Raw genomic sequence first — 5050 nt, forward strand, 5'->3', positions numbered from 1 at the left:
CGTTTCACTAACGCCCACCCCACCCAACAACCTTCCAATAGAAAGAAGGGGAAGTAGGCGTGTTTCACTAACTTCCACCCCACCCAACACTTTTTCAATAAAAATAAAGGGGAGTAGGCGCGCTTCACTAACGCCCACCTCACCCAACATCCTTTCAATAAAAAGATTGGGAAGTAGGCGCGTTTCACTAATGCCCACCCCACCCAACACCCTTCCAATCAAAAGAATGGGGAATAGGCGCGTTTCACTAACGCCCACCCCACCCAACACCCTCTCAATAAAAAGAAGGGAGAGTAGGCGCGTTTCAACCACCAACCTTCCAATAAAAAGAAGGGGAAGCAGGTGCGTTTCACTAGGGCGTTAACCCTCTTTTATCAGTGGTAACCCCCTCATAAAAAAGGGAGGGAGTACGCGCATTAAAAAAAAAGAGAGAGAGAGAAGGGGAAGAGAACAATACTTTTTAAAAGAAAAAACTATTCATACTGATTCAGAACAAATGCAATAGGAAACAGAGGCACCAAGCGCCAAAACAAAAAACAACCCTGCAGAGGGATACGCAACCTAATCATCCATTAACGCCCGACAACGAGCAATATCCGCATCCAAAGCTTCCACCATCAAACGTCCGTCATCACACTGGGCAGTAGCCAAACGAAGATCCTGATCAGCTTCATGCACTAAATGATTGATGTCTTGAATAACTTCACCCTCAGCTCCGACTCCACGAGTAAGCAAAAGAGTATCCTCATGTTCATCGTATTTTTACGAGATTTATCCTGACGGATCAACTGAAGCGTCCACAACAAACGCGCTTCCTATTTCAGAACCAATAAACGCACCAACTCATCCTCAAGGTAGGGGTGAGGTACGATCGTAGACGCAGCCGCCAAGGTCAGAGTATGCCCGAGAAGCGGTAAGGCTATCTGATCGGAAATCCATATATGACAATCGGAAATGGTACGATCTATAGTAGCCGTTAGCATCACAGAATCTGCGAATAATTGATTGGACGCATCACGAGCGGTAGCAGCCGCGTCTAACGCTCGCCGAACCTCTAATGGCACACGACTTGATGAGTCAGCTTGCCGAGCATTATGATATGCCTCGTGTTGTAACCTAAAGTTCTCGTGCTTGGAATCTCTATCCAGCTTCCTCTGCTTTGAAGTTCCTCGATTTCAGACTTCACAAGCAGAAGTCGCTTCAGTTCACAGCGTCTGAATCTCGCCGAAACCAACATGGGAACAGGAGCCAAGGATAACACATATCCGTGAAGAGAGTTGGACATGCAGTCAATATGTTAATCGAGAGGAGAAGAAGGAAATTAAAAAGAAACTAGTAAGCATACTAATGATAAGAACTGTATATAAAGGTAAAAGGCGTAATTCACGATGCAGTTACCGTTCACACCCCCATTTTTTATGTTACACGTGGAGATACGTGTCAATGCACATAAACAATGAAGTACGGAAGATAATGTTTTCATGGTAGTCCTGGGGCACCTCCCAGAGAAAAGGTAAGCTCGAAACAAGACCTGTGAGCTCGGGAACTAAGAAACCATCATGGCAACGTCTACAAGACAAAGGGGTAGAGAAAGTAGCAACAAGGAAGAAAAGCCTCGCACCAAGCTATACATAACACCAAATAAAATCCACAAGAGGCAGTCCCAAAACAAGTGCACACAAAAAAACTAGCAAGTGTAACAACAAGTAATAAAACTACGAGTAACTAGCGAGATAAGCCACCCCAAAATGACATGCAACCTTAGCCGACTATCAGCTCACGACAACGGGCAATGTCCATATCCACGGCCTCTGCCATCAGATGTTCCTCATCATACTGAATGACAGCTTGAGATAATTCCCAGTCAGCCTCGCTTATCAACCTACGGATATCTCGCATAACTTTACCCTTGCCTCCTGCACTACGAGCGAGTGCAATAGTGCTTTCATGTTCGTCACGTTCCCTAAGTGCTTTGTCTAAGAGAGCCCTCCTAAGAGTCCGTAGCGCATCCACCTCCGTTCTTAACGCTAGTAAACACGCAAGTTCATCTTTGGGATATAACAAGTTTACGAGCGCCGAGACAGCCGCTAAGGACAGAGTGTACCCAGGTATCCGCCGAGTCACTTGATTAGGGGATGACGAACGACAATCAGCGATGGCATGATTTATAGTGGTTGTCATTGATGAGGATCCCATGAGAAGCGAACTAGCAGCGTACCGAGCTGTGACAACATCATTTAAGGCGTGTTGGATGGCAGATGTCATATGTCCGGCCCTCTGAGCTGTTTGATGCACTCCATAACGTTCCGCGAACTGGGCACGCATGGAGTCCCTGTTTGCTAGCCTATGCTCACGAAGCGCCTCAACTTCGACCTTCACTAACAATAGGCGTGGAGCTCCAATTCCTCCTCTTTGAACATTGAAACCAGTGCAGGAACAGGCGCTAAGGTCAAAACGTACCCATGGAGAGAATGAGTCATCTAAGTAAAATATCCTACGGAAAGAAGCAAAAACAGAAAACAAGGTGCTCGAAATGAATGATCGGATAGAAGGAATAATACCTTTATATAGAAAAGGTCACCATAAATGACATGGCAACCGCCCCGCCTCTTGCGACGCGTGGTTATCAAGAATGCAGGATGATTTGACAATCGGGTCATCTAACAATCGACCCAATAGTCAGGGGATTAATGTTGATACATGAAAAATATTACCCTTTAGCCGGGATAGTGTGCCCTCGAAAGGGAGGCAAACCCAACATGAGACATGGGGACTAAAGCCCAAGTCCACCAAGAAAGTATCCATAAGATAGAAAGGACAAGGGAGGAATTAAAAGGAAAGAAGGAGGTTTTATTATAAAAGGAATAACATTAGTAGTAATTAAAGGAGTTTAGGACACATAGCATGATGTCATGAAAAGAAGGGGATTTTCGAAAGTCTATATAAAGAAGGACAAGGTACAATGGAAAGAAAACTCTCTCTCTTACTATTCTTAGTAAAGTTAGGTCACTTGGCTAGGACGGGTAGAACCTCAAACCTAAATTCACCTTTCAAACCGGCTATTATTGATACTGAACCAGCTATTAGTGATATTGAACCGGATATTAGTGGTACTGAACCAACTATTAGTGGACAGGTTCGAACCTCAAATTCTTCTAGAAGATTCAAAACAGCTATTGTTCCTAGTCCCAGTCCTATTATCACTAGAGGAACCATTATCTCAGCTGAGCATGATGCTCTATCTAATCTCAAAAGAAATATCAATCCAAGAGCTGATTTGAGGAAAAGAACAAGAGCTAACTCTAGCCTAGCTAGTCTAATGGTCATCCCAGAAGAACAAGATACTACAGAACCAGATTATGCTCCATTGTGTCCTCCTATTACTAAATTGGGGTAATTACTTGCTATAAATTTGTCAAATTGTTCTCTCAACACCCATCATGTGATTGACTCTTATGGAAGTTATAATGTACCTGTTGATTATTCTCCAAGCAACAATGGTGTCCGCAATAATTCCCATCTCAATGCTGATACTCCTAATCTAGATTCTTCCCAAGATTTTTCTCAAAGTGGTGCTACTTCCAGTGCTTCTCTTGGTGGCGGGTCTAATTCCACCACTCAGGTAAATTCTACCCCATCCCCCCTTTAATTGATCCTGTTTCTGCTAGCCCAATAAATCAGTCCCCTGTTAACAATGTCAACCTTATAGCTTGGAATATTAGAGGTTTAGGGAAAAAATCTGCAAATAAGGAGTTGAGCTTGTTATGTAAAAATGTCAATCCTGACATCATTTTCTTACCTTAAACAAAAATGAACAAAGATCAGGATGCTAGGAAGTTAAAAAACATGGGATTCCCTTGCACCTTCAATGTTTCCAGTATAGGTAGGAGTGGAGGTCTAGTCTTGGCTTGGAAGAAGGAAATACAACTCAACATTATTTCATCTAGCTTGAGGGGTATCTATGTCACATCTACTAATATTATTCACTCTAAAACTTGCCATATCCATGTCATATATGGAGAACCCAATAGTAGGTTAATACATGCTTTTTGGGAACAACAATGTCAACAGTCTAATGCTCCCTTAGATGAACCAGTTTTCTTTATATGTGATTTTAATGCTCTTTTGGGAACTGAAAATAAAAATGGTGGTTTAGAGGTTGATGATACTGATTTCTCAAATCTTAGAAATTTTTGTTCTGTGTTCAATTTGCATGATCCTGGTTTTTCTGGTCCTAGATTCACTTGTCTGATGTGCAACAAGGTCCTGACTTAATTCTAGAAAGATTAGATAGATGCATCATTAACCAAACTGCTGAAGAACTTTGTCCTAAACTTTGTGTTAACAACTTACCTAAAGATTCTTCTGACCTTTGTCCCATGCATATTGGTTTTAACTATGAGGATGTTTGTATGCCTAGACCTTTCCATTTTATGGCTATGTGGATGGAAGATCCTACTTGTAGAGATATCATTTCCAATTCCTGGTCTGTTAATATGGTAGGCTCCCCTGCCTATAAATCTAAAGCTAAGCTTTTAAACACAAAAAAAGGTCTTAGGAACTGGAACAAAACTTCCTTTGGTAATATTCAAACTAATATATCTACCATCGGGAATGATTTGGAAGATATCCAATGTAATAATCCAACTGATACTAGTATTACTTTCAGACTCAAAGCTAGATTGGAATATCTATTAGACGATCTATACTGGAAGGATAAATCCAATGAGGTTTGGCTTCTGGAAGGTGACAGAAATTCACCCTATTTCCACGGAGTCACTCTCTTTAGGAGAAAAATAAATGCTATTAGTTGGATAAAGGATTCCTCAAATGCTATTGTAACTGATAGAAATAGTATTGGAACTTCCTTTATAAATTACTTCAAAAATCTGTATTCTTCTCACCCTCAACAATTTCAAGATGAAATCCTTGTTGATCTCCCCATAAAGTTTACTGCTAAAGATTATTCTCTCCTAAATTTACCTCTTAGTGTTGAGGAAATTAAAAATGTTGTTTTTCAAATGGGGTGGGGTGGGGTGGGTGGGGGGGG

The sequence above is a fragment of the Papaver somniferum genome, chromosome 7, assembly GCF_003573695.1.
Source record: "Papaver somniferum cultivar HN1 chromosome 7, ASM357369v1, whole genome shotgun sequence".
Taxonomy (NCBI): domain Eukaryota; kingdom Viridiplantae; phylum Streptophyta; class Magnoliopsida; order Ranunculales; family Papaveraceae; genus Papaver; species Papaver somniferum.